Source organism: Mixophyes fleayi, chromosome 6, assembly GCF_038048845.1.
Source record: "Mixophyes fleayi isolate aMixFle1 chromosome 6, aMixFle1.hap1, whole genome shotgun sequence".
In the NCBI taxonomy this organism is placed as follows: domain Eukaryota; kingdom Metazoa; phylum Chordata; class Amphibia; order Anura; family Limnodynastidae; genus Mixophyes; species Mixophyes fleayi.
This window is the reverse complement of record NC_134407.1, coordinates 69,879,676-69,900,083: the sequence shown is the minus strand read 5'-3', so window position 1 is coordinate 69,900,083 and position 20,408 is coordinate 69,879,676. Positions and strand designations below refer to the sequence as shown.

Below are 20,408 nucleotides of genomic sequence, written 5' to 3'. Positions count from 1 at the left end.
ATAAGATTGTAATGGGCGGCAGCGCTAATCAGCTGCTGCCACGCTATCTAATAGCGTCCTGTTGCCTAGCAACGGGAAACGGGACGCACATGCTCAGACGGCCGCGCCGGGCGGCCGGGACTTCTGCGTCTGGTTGCCTGCGCGGGACAATGACGTAGGCGGCCGTCCCGAGGAGACAGCGGGACGGCGCCTGACAGAAGAAGACTTGTAGGCCAGAGTGAGAGGTGGTTACCAGAGATGATATGATATTAGAGATTAATCTGAACTAGCTACTCTGTCAGTCTCTACATTAGCTGCCTGTATTTCAACGAATTTAATATAAAATTCTTCTACTAACATACAAGGTGTCACGGGCACTAGGAGTCTTTACCCAGGGATCACCAGGTGATAGGCTTACCAGAGCAGTATAGGTGGTAATATGGTACTCTGGTAGCAGGGTGATCACGGAACAGGAAATAGCAGATGATGAGATGCTCAGGAAAGTCTATGACTAGCAGCACTGGCAATATGGAGGTAGTAATACACGAGGAACTGTATGGACAAAGGACACGTGAAGGTAGTCAGTGGTCTGCGGTAGCAAGTTGTACCACTGCTATAGTGAGGAGGAATGTCCAACAGAAACGAGGAGGTGATGAGAGTCAGCGGTCTGCGGATAGCAAGTTGTACCGCTGTCTGAGTGAAGGAATGGAATCCAAGTGGAGATATCCGGGGAGTCAGTGGTCTGCGTTAGCAAGTTGTACCACTGCTATGTGAGAGGATACTGGAACAGGTGAAACTGTAAACAGGAGTCAGTGGTCTGCCACTAGCAAGTTGTACTACTGAATATATATGTGAGGAGGTGCACGGGGAGAGACTGCAACACAATATATACACGGGCACCTTGACTTTGATCCACAGTAATATGCACAATATAAATGTATAAATGACTGAACAATACTGCCAATATAGAAAGTCTCTTGAAGTAGTCCAGCATAAGATAACACAGTCAATGATGGCAATAGACTCAGCGGACAGCACAGTCCAGAGGAGAACCAACACAGTCCAGCAAGGTATGCAATACACAGCACAGTCAATGAGAAGTATGCATACCGTGGTTCAGGAGGCAGTCAGACAGGAGTGCAGAGATACCTGAACGGCAGGAGGCCGGCAGGATGCGAAGTCCCTGGATGGGTGAAGCGGTGGTCTAGTAGGTGCAGCGCACGGGAAGGTAGACCAGCAGGGAACACAGGAAAGCGTGGAGAGCGGATCAGCAGTAGATGGATGAGTAGTGCTGAGGAGTAGCAGCAGCGGGTCTCTGCGGGAACACGGAGGTAGCCAATAGCAACCAGCAGGTGCAGTAACGATGGGACACGGGAGAGCAGAGTTGAACAGGCACTGTTGATCACGGAGAATAGCGGGTAGCAATAGTGGAGGCAGACTCAAGGAAACACGGGAACGTTGACAAGGACTGAAGACTGAAGCGCACAGAGGCAGCGGATAGGAATCAGCCAAACAGTCACGATGAAACACAGACGGGTTGCAGGTTGAAGACTGTAGTGCACGGAGGCAGCGGATAGGAATCAGCTAGCAGTCACGATGATGAAACACAGACGAGTTGCAGGTTGAAGACTGTAGTGCACGGAGGCAGCGGATAGGAATCAGCTGGCAGTCACAATCATGAACAGGTGAGTGGATGTGGTTGAAGCCTGTAATGCACGGAGGCAGCGGATAGGCATCAGCTAACAGTCCCAATGATACATAGTAGAGTTGAAGTGATTAGAAGACTGTAGTGCACGGAGGCAGCGGATAGGAATCAGCTCACAGTCACGATGATTCAGTAGATGGTAGAAGTGGTATGGGAACCACAGTAGCAGAAGTGGTTTGGAAACCACAGAGGTAGAAGTGGTTTGGAAACCACAGGAATCAGCAGGGCTGAATAAACAAGGAAACACAGGAACACCTTCAGAGACTCATGGGGAATGAGACTCCAAGATCAGGCAACGTGGTGTTGACCACAGGTGCTTAATATAGGGAGGTTGCCTGATCTGCCAATTAAGTTAAAGGAACATACACTGAAGGTTTGGAAAGGGCTGCGCATGCGCAGTCCCTCAGGATAGAGGACGTCCACGGTTCCTAATAGTCCGGGAAGAAGCACTCACAGTCCGGTGAGTGACAGTACCCCCCCTTTTAAAGGTGGGCACAGAACGCCTGGAACCGGGCTTGTCCGGATTTTTGGAATAAAACTTCTTCAGAAGGGCAGGAGCATTAAGATCTTCAGCTTTGATCCATGAACGCTCCTCAGGACCAAAGCCCTTCCAATGAACGAGGAAACGGAGGACTCCTCGCGAAATTTTTGCATCCAATACCTCAGTAATCTCGAAATCCTCCTCCTGATGAACTTGAACTGGCTGCGGTGCTGAGGAAGGAGTCGAGAAACGGTTGATGATGAGAGGTTTGAGCAAGGACACATGGAAGGCATTGGAGATCCGAAGATTCTTAGGAAGAAGAAGTTTAACACATACTGGATTGATAACTTGAATGATCCTATATGGACCAATAAAACGAGGGGCGAATTTCATAGATGGAACCTTCAAACGAATATTTTTGGTAGATAACCAGACACGATCTCCAATTTTTAGTGGTGGAATAGCCCGCCTCTTCTTATCTGCGAAAGACTTATATTTGTTAGATGTCTTCTTTAAACAGGTTTTGACCTGAGACCAGATATTTTTGAAGGTCTGACAAGCAGTCTCCACAGCAGGAACTTGGGTGGGCGGGAGGGCAGGAAATTCCGGAAAAGACGGATGGTGACCGTAGACCACAAAGAATGGAGTTTTGGATGATGACTCATGGTACATGTTGTTATGGGCGAATTCAGCCCAAGGGAGCAATTCTACCCAGTTGTCTTGGTTGGCTGAAGAGAACATCCTAATAAAAGTCTCAAGATCTTGATTGACTCGTTCCGTTTGTCCGTTAGATTGCGGATGGTAAGACGATGAGAGTGCTAATCGTATGCCCAAGGTTTTACAAAGGGCCCGCCAGAATCTGGAAACGAATTGTACTCCTCTATCTGACACAATCTCAGACGGACATCCATGGATGCGGAAGATTTCTTTAATGAAATGTTCAGCCAGAGTAGACGAGGAAGGTAAACCGGACAGAGGGACGAAATGAGCCATCTTCGAAAATCTGTCTACCACTACCCAAATAGTATTGTGATTCTTACTTGGTGGCAAATCAGTAACGAAATCCATACTAATATGGGTCCAAGGCTTGGACGGAATGGGTAGTGGTCGCAGCAACCCTGCTGGAGTTCTGCGGGAGGATTTGAACTGAGAACATAAATCACAGGAAGCAATAAACTCTTTGACGTCTCTCCTCATTGAAGGCCACCAGTAACTACGAGAGAGAATCTCAAAGGTCTTATGTTCACCGGCGTGTCCAGAAAAACGAGAGGCATGGAACCACGAAAGGATTTTCCTCCTCAGAGTAGGAGGCACGAGGGTCTTCCCAAATGGTAGCATTTTGGTGGATGAAGCAGCCAGAGAAATACATTTGGGGTCTAGAATAGCATGGTTGGGAACCTCTTCTACATCAGAGGACGTCACAAAAGCTCGAGATAGAGCGTCAGCTTTCTTGTTCTTAGCAGCTGGTTTGAAGGTTATAATTAATTCAAAACGGGAAAAGAAAAGAGACCATCTTGCTTGACGAGGGTTCAAGCATTGAGCAGATTGCAAATATGACAAGTTCTTATGATCCGTGAAGATCGTCACCGGATGGCGAGCTCCTTCCAACAAGTATCTCCATTCCTCTAATGCAGCTTTGATGGCCAGCAACTCCTTGTCCCCGATAGTATAGTTTTTCTCTGCGGGCAGAAGACCCCGAGAGTAGAAGGCACAAGGATGTAATTTTTGTTGCTCCGAGCGTTGGGAGAGAATAGCTCCTAAGCCCACATTAGAGGCATCTACTTCTAGGAAGAAGGGGAGTGTCACATCAGGTTGTCGCAGAATGGGAGCAGACGAGAAGGACTCTTTGAGGATTTGAAAGGCTTGGAGAGCCTCAGATGACCATTGCTTAGTATTAGCCCCTTTCCGAGTTAAGGCCACAATGGGAGATGCAATGGATGAGAAGTCTTGAATGAAGCGTCTATAGTAATTGGCAAAACCTAAAAAACGCTGGATGGCACGAAGAGTAGTTGGCTGAGGCCAATGTAGTACAGCATTTACTTTGTCTGGATCCATCTTCAGGCCAACTCCGGAAACTATATACCCCAAGAATGGAATCTGGGGTAACTCGAATGAACATTTTTCCAATTTACAGAACAATGAGTTTTTCCGTAGTCTGGAGAGGACCTCTGCCACATGTTGGTGATGAGAAGGCAGGTCCTGTGAGAAGATCAATATGTCGTCCAGGTAGACAACGACACATACATATAATAAGTCCCGAAAGATCTCATTGATGAAACCCTGGAAAACCGCGGGGGCATTACACAGCCCGAAGGGCATTACTAAATATTCGTAATGCCCATCTCTGGTGTTAAACGCGGTCTTCCATTCGTCACCGGAACGGATTCTAATTAAATTGTAGGCACCACGAAGATCCAACTTAGTAAATATCCGAGCTCCCTTGATGCGATCAAATAGCTCAGTGATCAGCGGAATGGGATACCGATTCTTGATAGTAATGGCGTTGAGTCCACGAAAATCTATACAAGGGCGTAATGATCCATCCTTCTTTTTGACGAAGAAGAACCCAGCTCCAGCGGGAGAGGTGGAAGGTCGAATGAACCCACGCTGGAGATTCTCCTGTATGTACTCAGATGTGGCTTGAGTTTCAGGTAACGAGAGAGGATAGACCCGACCCCTGGGAGGAGTCTTGCCAGGTAGAAGGTCGATCGGACAATCCCAAGAACGATGAGGAGGAAGACGTTCAGACTGAGCTTTATCAAACACATCGGCAAATGAAGCATACTGAGGAGGGAGTCCCGGGGAGGAAGATGAGATGGAAGATTGCTGTACTTTAAGAGGAATAACTTGAGAGAGACAACGATGGTGACATTCAGGCCCCCAAGACGTAACTTGAGGGGTGCGCCAGTCAATCTGGGGAGAGTGACATTGAAGCCATGGAAGGCCTAAGACAATCGGACTTGTCGTAACAGGAAGAATTAAAAACGAAATTTCTTCATGGTGTAGTACACCAATCTGAAGGGTTACTGGAGACGTACTCTGGGTGATGAGACCATTGATGAGACGTGATCCATCTATAGCCGTCACAGTAATGGGTGTTTTTAAAGTGATCACTGGTAGGGACCATTGATTCACTAGTGATTTAGAAATGAAATTTCCTGCTGCTCCGGAATCAATCAATGCCTGTGACTCAAAGGATTTAGTAGCAAAGGAAATCGTAACATCGAAAGCGCAGACTTTAGATTTCATAGACAATGGAGAGGACTCCAGGGACCCTAACTTCACCTCTCCAGAACTAGTTAGGGCCTGGCATTTCCCGATTTCTTAGGGCAAGAACTGAGCATATGTGTGGAATCAGCACAATAGATACAGAGTCTATTCTTTACTCTTCGTTTCCTCTCTTCTAAAGATAATTTGGAACGTCCTATCTCCATGGGAATCACAGAAGGTGAAACTGGACGAAATTGAGGGTTTAAACGAAGAGGTGCTTTAGCAGAAGTTGTTTTCTCAGATTCTCTTTCACGAAATCTCATGTCTACACGATGGCAAAGAGAGATCAAATCTTCTAGTGACGAAGGAAGCTCTTGGGTAGTCAGTGCATCTTTAATTTTATCGGAGAGCCCCTGCCAGAAGGCGGCAACTAATGCTTCAGTGTTCCACTGAAGTTCAGAGGCTAAGATCCTAAATTGAATGACATACTGTCCTACTGTATGGGAGCCTTGTCGCAAACGAAGAATGCTGGAAGCAGCGGAGGTCACACGACCTGGTTCATCGAACACACTTCGGAACGTGGAAATGAATTTGGCACTATCTTGTAGAATTGGATCGTTTCTTTCCCACAGAGGGGAGGCCCAAGCCAGGGCTTGTCCAGAAAACAATGAGATAAGATAGGCTACTCTGGAACGATGGGTAGAAAAATTTTGAGGTTGGAGTTCAAAATGGACTGAACATTGGTTAAGGAAACCTCTACAAGTTTTGGGGTCCCCGTCATATTTTGACGGAGTAGGCAGGTGAAGCGTAGGAGCTGTAGACACCTGGGATGGCACTGGGGAAACGGAGGAAAGCACAGGAGCTTCAATACTAGCTGTAACAGTCTGTCCAGATGTTCCTTGGGAGGTTAACGATTGGTAACATTGAAGTAACAGCTGTTGGCGAGCATCCTGTTGCTCCACACGACTGACCAGATGCTGCAGCATCTCTTTAGCGGTAGGTTCCGTATCTGGGTCTGTCATGGCCTGATCTTACTGTCACGGGCACTAGGAGTCTTTACCCAGGGATCACCAGGTGATAGGCTTACCAGAGCAGTATAGGTGGTAATATGGTACTCTGGTAGCAGGGTGATCACGGAACAGGAAATAGCAGATGATGAGATGCTCAGGAAAGTCTATGACTAGCAGCACTGGCAATATGGAGGTAGTAATACACGAGGAACTGTATGGACAAAGGACACGTGAAGGTAGTCAGTGGTCTGCGGTAGCAAGTTGTACCACTGCTATAGTGAGGAGGAATGTCCAACAGAAACGAGGAGGTGATGAGAGTCAGCGGTCTGCGGATAGCAAGTTGTACCGCTGTCTGAGTGAAGGAATGGAATCCAAGTGGAGATATCCGGGGAGTCAGTGGTCTGCGTTAGCAAGTTGTACCACTGCTATGTGAGAGGATACTGGAACAGGTGAAACTGTAAACAGGAGTCAGTGGTCTGCCACTAGCAAGTTGTACTACTGAATATATATGTGAGGAGGTGCACGGGGAGAGACTGTAACACAATATATACACGGGCACCTTGACTTTGATCCACAGTAATATGCACAATATAAATGTATAAATGACTGAACAATACTGCCAATATAGAAAGTCTCTTGAAGTAGTCCAGCATAAGATAACACAGTCAATGATGGCAATAGACTCAGCGGACAGCACAGTCCAGAGGAGAACCAACACAGTCCAGCAAGGTATGCAATACACAGCACAGTCAATGAGAAGTATGCATACCGTGGTTCAGGAGGCAGTCAGACAGGAGTGCAGAGATACCTGAACGGCAGGAGGCCGGCAGGATGCGAAGTCCCTGGATGGGTGAAGCGGTGGTCTAGTAGGTGCAGCGCACGGGAAGGTAGACCAGCAGGGAACACAGGAAAGCGTGGAGAGCGGATCAGCAGTAGATGGATGAGTAGTGCTGAGGAGTAGCAGCAGCGGGTCTCTGCGGGAACACGGAGGTAGCCAATAGCAACCAGCAGGTGCAGTAACGATGGGACACGGGAGAGCAGAGTTGAACAGGCACTGTTGATCACGGAGAATAGCGGGTAGCAATAGTGGAGGCAGACTCAAGGAAACACGGGAGCGTTGACAAGGACTGAAGACTGAAGCGCACAGAGGCAGCGGATAGGAATCAGCCAAACAGTCACGATGAAACACAGACGGGTTGCAGGTTGAAGACTGTAGTGCACGGAGGCAGCGGATAGGAATCAGCTAGCAGTCACGATGATGAAACACAGACGAGTTGCAGGTTGAAGACTGTAGTGCACGGAGGCAGCGGATAGGAATCAGCTGGCAGTCACAATCATGAACAGGTGAGTGGATGTGGTTGAAGCCTGTAATGCACGGAGGCAGCGGATAGGCATCAGCTAACAGTCCCAATGATACATAGTAGAGTTGAAGTGATTAGAAGACTGTAGTGCACGGAGGCAGCGGATAGGAATCAGCTCACAGTCACGATGATTCAGTAGATGGTAGAAGTGGTATGGGAACCACAGTAGCAGAAGTGGTTTGGAAACCACAGAGGTAGAAGTGGTTTGGAAACCACAGGAATCAGCAGGGCTGAATAAACAAGGAAACACAGGAACACCTTCAGAGACTCATGGGGAATGAGACTCCAAGATCAGGCAACGTGGTGTTGACCACAGGTGCTTAATATAGGGAGGTTGCCTGATCTGCCAATTAAGTTAAAGGAACATACACTGAAGGTTTGGAAAGGGCTGCGCATGCGCAGTCCCTCAGGATAGAGGACGTCCACGGTTCCTAATAGTCCGGGAAGAAGCACTCACAGTCCGGTGAGTGACACAAGGCCATCAACAAAATTGCACCGACATACATTTCCTCACTTGTCTTGAAATATCTCCCTACTCGACACCTCTGTTCTGTACAAGATCTACGTCTCTCCTCCACTCTCATCACATCCTCCCATTCTCGGTTACAGGATTTTTTCCGGGCTGCACCTACTTTGTGGAATTCCCTCCCTCGCACAGTAAGACTTTCCTCTAGTCTTCAAACCTTCAAGCGTTTACTGAAAACCCACCTCTTCAGACAAGGTTATGATATTCCTCAACCATCATCTTAATTTCCCTAGATTAGCCTATTGCCATCCTCTACACTGCTAACGCAAGACAACAACCTTCTGACCAACATTGCAACACACACAGCCCACTCAGTACTTTTACCTTTGCAGTCTGGCTGGTCCATTGTGCAATATGATGTAGCACATGCCCTTGTGTTTCTAACTCCCATTGTCCTATAGATTGTAAGCTTTCGAGCAGGGTTCTCTTACCACTCTGTCTATATGTATTACCCAGTATTGTATTATTAATGTTTGTTCCCAATTGTAAAGCGCTACGGAATTTGCTAGCGCTATATAAATAAATGTTGATGATGTTGATGAACATGGGCCTGAATAATTATGGAATGTAAATGCCGATACGAACCATATTTTGCATTAAAATTGCACTGTGCTTGTCCAGAAATGTACTATACAACTGATTACAAGAACATCCATTTCATCTTGGAGCGCAAAGGACACTCACGACAAGCTATGATTTCATGGGTGTAACGGGGAGGGGAATGAGTGTCAATGTGCAGTAAGTGTGTGCCAAGCTCGAGTGCACGCGACATTGCCCAATTCAAGCTATGAGCATCTCTAAGGTATGTTTTATTCAGTTGTACCAGCTACAGGTTGGGTGTAAGTACAGAGTGATAGTGAAGACGGTCGTTATGCATGCTAGAACATGTGTTTGCAATCAGGAGAAACTGTAAAAATGTATTTTATATACAATAGACATTAATAACATGATCAATGTATTTCATTATAAGAAAAAAGAGACATTTTTTCCAGCGATTTTATGATCAATGACTATGGGCCTGATTCATTAAGGAACTTAGGCAAGTAAGTCTTCTTCCTTAAGTTTTCTTTTTTTCAAATAAGCTATCAAATACTAGATAGCTTATTTGAACACTGAAATTTAAAGTTGATATTTGTGTGCTACATGAAAAAAAAACAGCCAGTATCTAACATATGTGCAAAATAATAAACTAATTTGCACCCCTTGCATTGTAACATGGTTTTGTCCAGAAAACTTACTCAAATTCTTGCCTAAGTTCCTTAATGAATCAGGCCTTATATTATTAACAGGTTTTGTGTGTGTGTTCTGCTGAGCCTTTATATTTTACATATGTATTGGATGTATCCTGCAGTGTCCTGTCTTTCAGAGCAAAGCGTACCTAGACCCGTAATTTCTTCAGATCTGAGTATGGAATTGCATATGCCCAAATCACATGCGTTTTTTTTATTTATAAAAAAAAGTACATAATACATTCATTTTGCATGCCTTAATGAATCAGGCCCTGTCTGTTTATCAGTAAAGAACAGAGCTGTGTATTACATAGATGTGTATTGCATATGTCGCCTTAGATAATTTGTCACCTGCATCCACCCTGTGTGTCTCCCAAAGACCATATATGTGTATTGAAAATGGTTTTTGTCTTTGTTTGAAGTCTATCTTTCTTGAATCTGCACCCAATAAACCACAACATTGTCATCAATACCATTTATTTTTAAACAATATTCAGTTAAATGGATGTAAAAAAAAGAAGTAGCAGAACTTCTTAATCCACTAACCGATTTAACATTTAATCTAGCTTCTGCATTCTAACATTACTTTCTCTTATACAGCACTGTGCAAAAGTTTTAGGCAGGTGTGGAAAACAATCTGCTAAGTAATAATGCAGTAAAAAAGAACAAGGAGTCCTGGAAGTGATGATATAGCCCCCACAGAGCCCTGATCGCAACATCATCAAGTCTGTTATTGAGATTTCCGAATTTAAAGTGGCAATGGCAGGAACCACCGCCTAACAATGACCCTAACCCTTAGATTAAATTGTCCATTTGCCGGGTCCTGACATTGCCGCTTCAAATTCCGAAATCTCAATGTCGCTCTCTTTAGTGACGTCAAAGTTAAGTGCCGCCATTCACTATGGTCGCAATTTATACCAGTCTGCATTACAGTGTATTTGGAATTGTCCTCTATATATGTTAATGTCTGCTTTTAAACCATGTCTTATGTTGTTGCAATCGGAATTGTTTTGTCTATATCCTCGTTGTTGGTCTTAAAAGTGTCGTAGCAGCGAGTACCACCACAATCTGTTACCCTGCCAGTCTACAGGACTTCTACACCTATGAGTAGCACAAGTATGCTACAGTATACAGGGAGTTCATCCCCTTTGTAAAACAGTGAACATTTACATTATGACAGCTGTGACACATTTTTTTTTTCTTTTTAATATAGTTTTATATGGTTTATGTAATATGTTTACTTTCTATTTTAATAAAAAAAATATTATTTTAAAAACAAACAAATCCCCAGAGTATTTCTTTTGCCAACCTTCATATACTGTCCACGCAGAACTTGAAATATAGCGTCACAGGTCTCAGGTATGATCAATATAGAGCATTGTGAAATTGCTTTTCAAAGTGAGCCAGATGAATTGCCGATAATGCCACTACTTAAGTTCACCACAATCATGAAATAATGGTTGGATTAGGAGTCTTGAAACATACATAAAGTGATGTGTTTCATCTGCCTGATGCAGACTTTGAATCTTGGCTACAAGTTTCTATGCGGAGGAACTGATTTGTAGCTATACAATTATCTGTCCGGACAGTAATGTTGGTGTGCACCACAGAGAAAACCTGGATTGGCTACCGCCACTGAGCCAATACAGATCCAGCTCCCAGCTCTGGGTTAGTTTTCAACAACAAGATATTGCAAATTGGCAGCAAGCAATCATGGTTGAGTTCTAGAGGGTGTGCAGATAATTCTGATTCACTCACGCTCAGTCCTCCCGCTGTTGCCAGGAACTGTATTGGGCAGCACTGTGGCTTCGTGGTTAGCTTTTCTGCCTCACAGCACTGGGGTCATGAGTTTGATTCCCAACCATGGCCTTATCTGTGTGGAGTTTTTATGTTCTCCATGTTTGCGTGGGTTTCCTCCGGGTGCTCCGGTTTCCTCCCACACTCCAAAAACATACTAGTAGGTTAATTGGCTGCTATTAAATTGCCCCTAGTCTCTCTCGGTATGTGTGTGTGTTAGGGAATTTAGATTGTAAGCTCTAATGGGACAGGGACTGATGTGAGTTCTCTGTACAGCGCTGCGGAATTATTGGTGCTATATAAATAGATGATGATGTATTGCTAAATCTGAACATTCTCACCCCCTATGTCTCTTTATTTGGAACTATATCTATTGGATAAAGAAAAGACAAATATTAACTTCAGAGTTTTTGAAGTAGCCTACTACTAACTATAATATTCACTTCATCTGGTTGGTCATCAGTGAAACAAGCTCTCCTATTGCTGATAACTATATGTTGCTGCTAATTTACATTAGTCTAGATGTTTTTAGTTTTCATCTAGTATTTATTTTAATGTTAATAAATTGTGTGTATTTTATATGTTCAATTGGTCCTACATGTCTATTTTTATTACTATTTATGGTGTTTTATACAGAGTTTAATATGTGATGTAGGTGTCATCTGCGCAGGTCATTGTTTCGTTTTAGTTGTTATTCATGTTGAAAGATTAACATTGCTTCCTTTGAACAGCTACATTTGAAATCTCTTTGAATTTATTTATTAATTCTATTTATTTTTTTACACGGCACTTGTACTTATTCCTAGCACCCAAGATAAAGTTTATGGTTTTTGGATTTTCTATTGTAGTGTTCTTCCAGTTGTCAAAAATCTCAGAGTAGCAACCAGTCTCTGCTCTGCAGATATGGGTCTCCTTAAATGGGTGCCCTTGTTCTGGATAATGGGGGTGACAATTTGGAGCAGCTCCTGGAATGTGGATTCAATCATCCTTGAAGTCATCAGAGTTGTTGTCCTGTATCTCTCGTACCAGAGGCATATGTGAAAAAAAGACTTTCCTCTAGAACCACTCTTTGGTCCAACAGGTGCGATTCTTTCCCTCCAGGTCTGTGCTCTCTCCATAGAGAGTAGCAAAAGACCACGAGCTTGCTGTTCGTCAACTATGGCCATTATAATAAAATCATAAATGCAGTTGTGAACGCTACACAAAGAAGCAGTATAGAATAAATGCTGATGACGTATTTCCTTTTCCTGAATCTGAGTTTGTGTGATAATTTTTGCTGCTGGTGTTCAGTCCTTTTTTTAAAATTTATTTGGCATATTGCTGCAGGGAGCCCATATATCGTTTCAGTGTGTGCGGAATAACAATTTTTTGAGACGTTATACCTGACAAAAATCGCTAGCTGGATGGTTAGTTGTGTAGAAATTGTTTAAAACGTGTCTAGTGTGTACATATGACTGACTTGAACTTCACTTGTAGGTACAATCATTGTAGATAACACATTGGTAGGAAGATTCTGTATTGTGTACCCAGTGTACAGCATGCCTCCCTGCCTTCTGTTCTTTACTGAGGTCGCCATGTTGACGAAAGTCACTTGTTCATTTAAACATTTTCTTTGTTATTCTTGCCCATTTTGGAGCTCTGCTTTCCTGAGCACTTGTGCAGTAAAGTAAATTAATTTTAGCAGCCTTGCCGATACATCTTCGACTGCACATTCCACTATTAATAATAAACTATCACAATCTTCTATTTAAAATGTACTTTAAACCTGAAATAAAATACATATCCTGGAATAAAGTCCACAATCTTATTGAGTCAATAACAGATGTACTCCTTCCTGCCTAGACCTATTTCTAACACCCAGCAACATACTAAAAAATGAATGTCAAATGTCAATTGCCTCCCATTGGAAGAATGCTAGTTCCTTCATTAACTGACACAATTAACAGTATTTGGCTAACCTATCGTATAGAAGGCATTACTGCCATTTACACCACACTTCTCATTGCCCCCAGGGCACATGGTCCCCTTGGATATATTATTATGAGGCCAAACCACCCCTGAATACCATTTAGTTCATCCTCCTTTTCAGCTTATTTGAAGTATGCTGCGACTAACCCATACCCCCCTTCCCCCCTCCAGATTGCCCACATATTATTCGTGAGGGAAGGGGGACACCCTAACTTATGTTTTTTGTTTTTTTCTTGTACGGTTTTCAATTCTGTTGCTTCTCCCTCCGCATGGTTTTAGTATTTTTGGAAACTTGGGTATCTGTTAACCCCTCTTAGAGATAGTGTTCTTCTCTTCAAATATGTTCATACATATTAAAATGACCCCTCCCCTGTAACACAGCATGCACCATCCAGTTGAATTACGTCTAACTCTAAGGGAGGCCCTATGTGAGCAGCTTTGCACATGTAAAGGAAAACAAGCATATTGTGCACCTGCCCTCTGTTGATGTAACTGCTCTATTCCAAATAACTGACAGCCTTATCTATACAGCCACCAGAGAAGTTAAACAAAGTAAGCAGCAATACAAATGTAATTTCCAAACAGACTTTATTAATGACAAACCACACAATAAACTTTGGACAGCAGGGTGGCACAATCTATTTTATTGTGTTCCCTAAGACTCATCTCAGTTCAATCAACATATTTAGAAGATTTGACCTACTTAAGATTCTTTCCCCAAACTATCCACCATATTACAAGTAAGAGCAAAATCATACTCTTTCCTCAGACATCAGCAAAATCTTCAGGCCTTAAGCTGGGTACACACTACACGGTTTACGTCCAATAATCGGCTCAATCAGCCGACATACGATCGCTCGTTCAAAAGTCCGGTCAGTGTGTGCAGTGACACAATGGTTGAAAGTCTGCCCAAATGGACGATTGTCGCCTCATTTGGTTGGTCATACCGTTTAATATTTTCGTTCCAATCTCGTTTCCGCTGTGCAGTGTGTATAAACTTCCGACCGATCCACGACAATCCTCCGATACTTCCTCGACCTGGGGGGCGTATGTATGTAAATTTTTGGATGTGTGTCCCAGTCCCACGTGGTGCGGAATCCGCACATCACTGACTTGTGTTTTTTGTATTGATGGATATTGCATCTGTCTGGCTGCAGACCATTACACTTGTATAAAGCACGTGTGTTATTACCCTTTGCGTCTATGTTGGCAATGTATTCATATTTACTCTTTATAAACTTTAACCTTTATAACCTATTAAAGTTATATTAACCTTTATTAACTTATAATTGTGAAGTACCCAGAATAAACCACACAGTGTTCAAGCATCATTTTTATTGCAGGAAAAAGGTACAAAAATTTTTACACACACAGCTGTCTAAAAGATCCGCATGAGAAGTGAGCGCGCCCATACCAATCAGAGCGCAGAGTACTGCAGAGTATTTTTTTTAGCATTTAGTATTTTTAAAGGTGCTACTGGTTTGTGGCAGAACAGGTCTTGATGTCGCTTAGGTTTCTATTCCCTTTGATTTCTTTATCTACGATACAAGGAAATAAAAAAATGTTTACCATTTAACTTATATATCTGTAATTTATATTCAACGACATAAATACTCTCATTTTCTCACCTTGCACACTGCTCGACATCATTCTATATTTTGGTCCCTGTGGCGAAATCGCAATAATAGCGGGCTTAACCTCCATACATTCTGGAAAACAGGCGCCATTTTGGTTATTATAACGGTACAGGTATGTGCCCAAAGCATTTAGTTGTTTACACATGTTCACTGAAATACCTTCGTGTAGAACTTCTTTAGTATATTTTTCTTTTTCAATTTTTTCCTGTTTGCTAACAGGTGTAACATTAGTGGTATCAGTGGTATCTAAACAGGCCTTCTCAGCATTAATTCTTCGTTCGGACATAAAAAAAAATAGGTTACAAATTAGTTTACATTGCTTTATGTGACACTAGAATGAAATAAAGTCCTTCTAACAGGTATACTACACGTGCTACTGATCTTTTTTAATGCCGTTGTCATTTTTTGGCCCTTCCAGCACCATCTCTGACTCTGTCTCCATCTCCATAGCTACAACCCCCACTGACACCTTCTCCTCAACCTTAACACCCACTGACACTTGCTCACTTGCCATGTTCTGATGCTCCTCGACGCCAAACAGGTTCTTCTGTCATTTTATACACTCAGACATGGGCGTTCGTTTCTGCTGTGGACCAATCAGCGATGATGCACGCCGAGAATGGAGCATTCCATTACATACGAAGGGATTTTATTATTAGGGAATATTCATTGCACTTTAATGTTTTTCTAAATTTTATGTATGTTTCTAAACTTCTATTTTATAGGAATGAATGAAGAGACAGTGTTGCCTTCTCTTTTTCTGCAGCTTTGGGTGTTAACTATAGCCAAAGCTCTGCCCCTTTAGGCTAATGTATTTGGTATCTCGTTACATTTCCCGCAAATGTCGCTGCAGTGTGTACGAAATTAAAATCATTGCTCATGACAACATGGCTGTAAAAAGTCGCTAAAGGGACGTCCGCTCTTCCCTTTATCGTCCTAAACAAGGCAGTCCATGGACCGAGCGATCGGACCATCGATCGCATGTAAAATCGCTCGGCATAAAAAGTTGGTTGAAATTTCTGTAGTGTGTACCCGGCTTTAGAGCTGAAAGCTCAAGACTTTCTTTGTACAAAGGACAGATTCAAGCCTGTGAATGTGGGGGCTATGATATCACATGGGGAGGGCTGAGAATGTGTGGGCTGTGATATCACTGGGGAAGGGGTGAAAATGAGGGGGCTGTGATATCACTGGGGGAGGACTGAGAATGTGGGGGCTGTGATATCACTGGGGAGGGGTGAGAATGTGGGGGCTATGATATCACTGGGGGAGGACTGAGAATGTGGGGGCTGTGATATCACTGGGGGAGGGGTGAGAATGTGGGGGCTGTGATATCACTGGGGAAGGGGTGAGAATGTGGGGGCTGTGATATCACTGGGGGAGGACTGAGAATGTGGGGGCTGTGATATCACTGGGGGAGGACTGAGAATGTGGGGGCTGTGATATCACTGGGGAAGGGGTGAGAATGTGGGGGATGTGATATCACTGGGGAAGGGCTGAGAATGTGGGGGCTGTGATATCACTGGGGAAGGGCTGAGAATGTGGGGGCTGTGATATCACTGGGGAAGGGGTCAGAATGTGGGGGCTGTGATATCACTGGGGGAGGGGTGAGAATGTGGGGGCTGTGATATCACTGGGGGAGGACTGAGCATGTGGGGGCTGTGATATCACTGGGGGAGGACTGAGAATGTGGGGGCTGTGATATCACTGGGGAAGGGGTGAGAATGTGGGGGCTGTGATATCACTGGGGGAGGACTGAGAATGTGGGGGCTGTGATATCACTGGGGAAGGGGTGAGAATGTGGGGGGTGTGATATCACTGGGGAAGGGGTGAGAATGTGGGGGTTGTGATATCACTGGGGAAGGGGTGAGAATGTGGGGGCTGTGATATCACTGGGGGAGGACTGAGAATGTGGGGACTGTGATATCACTGGGGGAGGGGTGAGAATGTGGGGGCTGTGATATCACTGGGGAAGGGGTGAGAATGTGGGGGCTGTGATATCACTGGGGAAGGGGTGAGAATGTGGGGGCTGTGATGTCACTGGGGGAGGACTGAGAATGTGGGGGGCTGTGATATCACTGGGGAAGGGGTGAGAATGTGGGGGCTGTGATATCACTGGGGAAGGGGTGAGAATGTGGGGGCTGTGATATCACTGGGGGAGGGGTGAGAATGTGGGGGCTGTGATATCACTGGGGAAGGGGTGAGAATGTGGGGGCTGTGATATCACTGGGGGAGGGGTGAGAATGTGGGGGCTGTGATATCACTGGGGAAGGGGTGAGAATGTGGGGGCTGTGATATCACTGGGGGAGGGGTGAGAATGTGGGGGCTATGATATCACTGGGGGAGGGGTGAGAATGTGGGGGCTATGATATCACTGGGGGAGGGGCTTTGATGCCGCAGATTGACACCAAGCACTAATATTATTTTTTTGGGTTTACATACATCACTGTTCTAATCTGGGAATTAGCAAGCTACAGCTGTTCTGCCAACCAAGTTAGTGTTGGATGTATGCCAATTGTTTTGCGTAAGATAAATATTTCCATACTGCGCATACTCACAAAACAATGAGTATGCATGTCAGGAACCAGATTTTTGCATATAATTGACTTACATCCACTTATGCCTGGAACGTGTAGGCTGAGTACAATAAGGGTGTTTGTGGACACAACCCCACATATGCCTTTTAGGAGGTGTATGACTTCTGGAGTGCTGATGCAATGATGATGATGAGAACTATCAGCAGCACAGCCTAGGGCTGGGCATAGTATACTGCTCATTTGAGATGTAGAATATATAATATTTCATACTATTCTATGCTTCTTATTTATACTGAGTGTCTTACCTACCTAAGTGCACAAACTATTTTGCTGGGCTTGCAAATTATTATGAAATGATACACAATTACCCTATATCCACACACAATGAACACAAGTGACTACAGGGCAGGCTGGGCCACCCCCCAGGCCACACAGACAAAGCCTATTTTGGGCAGGTGCAAAGAGCAGCCCAAGTCTCTATTGCTTGGTGGCTGGCCCCTCCTCCGGGACTAGTCCCCTTACATCATTGGCTGCCGCGGATCTGGAGATCCGTCCCCCCTCCCTCCCCAATGCGTGGCTCGAGACACTGGAATCACATGGGAAGCGCATCATATGACAGGTGCCATCCCATGTGTGAGGAGTACATCGCGCTGAAGGAAGTAGGTAAGTGGGGGGTGTTAATAGAATATGTGTTGGAGGGAGCATTATATGTGTGTGTGAGTGTGAAGGAAGCATAACAGCATTGGGGGGGGCATGTCAACATTGTGTGTGTGTGGGGAAGGGGAGCATGGCAGCATTATGTGTGTGTGAGGCGGGGCATGGCAGCATTGTGTGTGTGTGTGAGGGGGGGAGCATGGCAGCATTGTGTGTGAGGAGGGGGCATGGCACTATTATGTGTGTGTGAGGGGGGGGAGCATGGCAGTATTGTGTGTGTGTGTGTGAGGGGGGGGAGCATGGCAGTATTGTGTGTGTGTGTGGTGAAGGGAGGAGCACGGCAGCATTGTGTGCGTGGGGGGGGGTGTGGCAGCATTGTGTGTGTGTGTGAGGGGGGAGCATGGTAGCATTGTGTGTGTGAGGGGGGACATGGCAGCATTATGTGTGTTTGAGGGGGGGCATAGCAGCATTATGTGTGTGTGAAGGGGGAGCATGGCAGCATTATGTGTATGTGTGAGGGGGGACGAGCATGGTAGCATTATGTGTGTGTGTGAGGGGGGGGGGACATGGCTGCATTATGTGTCTGTGTGTGAGGGGGGGGGGAAGTATGGCAGCATTGTGTGTGTGTGAGGGGGGAGCATGGTGGCATTGTGTGTGTGAGGGGGGACATGGCAGCATTATGTGTGTTTGAGGGGGGGCATAGCAGCATTGTGTGTGTGAAGGGGGAGCATGGCAGCATTATGTGTGTGTGTGAGGGGGGACGAGCATGGTAGCATTATGTGTGTGTGTGAGGGGGGGGCACATGGCTGCATTATGTGTCTGTGTGTGAGGGGGGGGAAGTATGGCAGCATTGTGTGTGTGGTGAAGGGGAGAGCATGGCAGCATTGTGTGTGTGTGTGTGTGTGTGTGTGTGTGGTAATGGAAGCATTATGTGTGCCCCGAGCCCCCCAGCGCCTTAATTCAGCTCTGGGTCAGGGTGTCAGATTGACACCCAGTGCTTTGCACCTCCTCCAGTACCACCCCTAATATTATTTGGCTTAGGTTAACCCTAAAACAATTAATAACCCTGTTAGTATATAGGGCAAAGCAAAAACAAGCGCTTTTGCTGGCAAAAATACCAGGTTTTTAAAGCAAACAGGCCATTAACATTTTGATAAAAGTTCTGTAGGGAGAAGGAACATATAAAATGCAATATATAAAGTGAGATTTGTTTTTTGTTGTTTGTTTTATTGAAGATTAATCATTTGTACTAATAAAATATCGCTGGATTAAGCAACACTAAAATAGGCTCCATTTATTTTGATAAATTTATATTGTACCGAAAATAACCCTTTAATGATGGACTGCTACTTATGGGCCAGTGCTGTGTGCTTGCCCCCTGGGCTAAAGTCTGCCAGCCAGCCCCTGAGTGACTTAGCTTCCTAGACTGATACAAATTACCACAAACACTATACACAGTACATGTATATCTACACTGTACTCACACTTTGTACCCATACTACCCATGTGTATCTCCTATATAGAAACAGTCCCTGATCAGTAAGCTACTGCCAGATTTGCAAGTATCTCAATATTTTGGAAGATATTCAGAACTTATGCAAACTGGTTATGTTCCCACACATACCTACCAACACTTCACATACACATATTTATAGATTGTTTGGAAGAGTATAGGGGCAGGGTGTTATGGATCCAAGTGAGGGATTGTTATGAGGTGTACACAAACTGACATTTTCCTTTTTGTATAGTGGCGCAAAAAATAACCTCGTTTATGAAGGTTTTAATTCATTCCTGCAACAACTGCGACTTTGAAAATGTATAAATGGTGACATAAAAAAATAGGTGGACAAGACATAGAAAGGCAGAGACTCACAATCTTCTATAAAAAGCAGATCTGCAGGGATAAATTAATATGGCCTCAGTTGTTACTTGAAGTCCAATTGTTGCAGCAACAATATTTCATTTTCAGAATATAAAGCATCAGACGAATAAGTGACTTGCTCAAGGTTACAATGACCTATTGCTGCTACACGTTTACCAGAGTCATCCATAAACTATAGGCTGCGCGTGGCCTTTTAGGTTGGGTGGTGCACAGCTGGCCCAGGACAATGTCATGAGGAGCAGAAACACAGCTTTCCTGGGCATGCTGTAACAGATATGTGTGTGTTACTCTTCTCATGCATATAGCTTCCTAAGGCAACGTGGAGATGAACTGCTCACAGACTGGAGATATTTGCATAGTCAGGTGTGTACAGCTTGAATGTGAGACATAATGTCACACAAAATGGGTGTGGCGTAGAGTGAATAGCACGTTCAG

General features: G+C 44.6%; 1 long non-coding RNA gene across 1 annotated transcript; it reads right to left on the bottom strand.

Moving 5' to 3' along the window:
• Positions 1-14,581: 14,581 nt before the first annotated feature.
• On the bottom strand, positions 14,582-15,571 carry LOC142160290 (uncharacterized). Its single transcript, XR_012693136.1, has 3 exons — positions 15,063-15,571; positions 14,895-14,975; positions 14,582-14,804 (listed from the first exon to the last, which is right to left on the bottom strand). It is a non-coding gene; the product is annotated as an uncharacterized LOC142160290 (long non-coding RNA).
• Between the last annotated feature and the right edge of the window lie 4,837 nt (positions 15,572-20,408).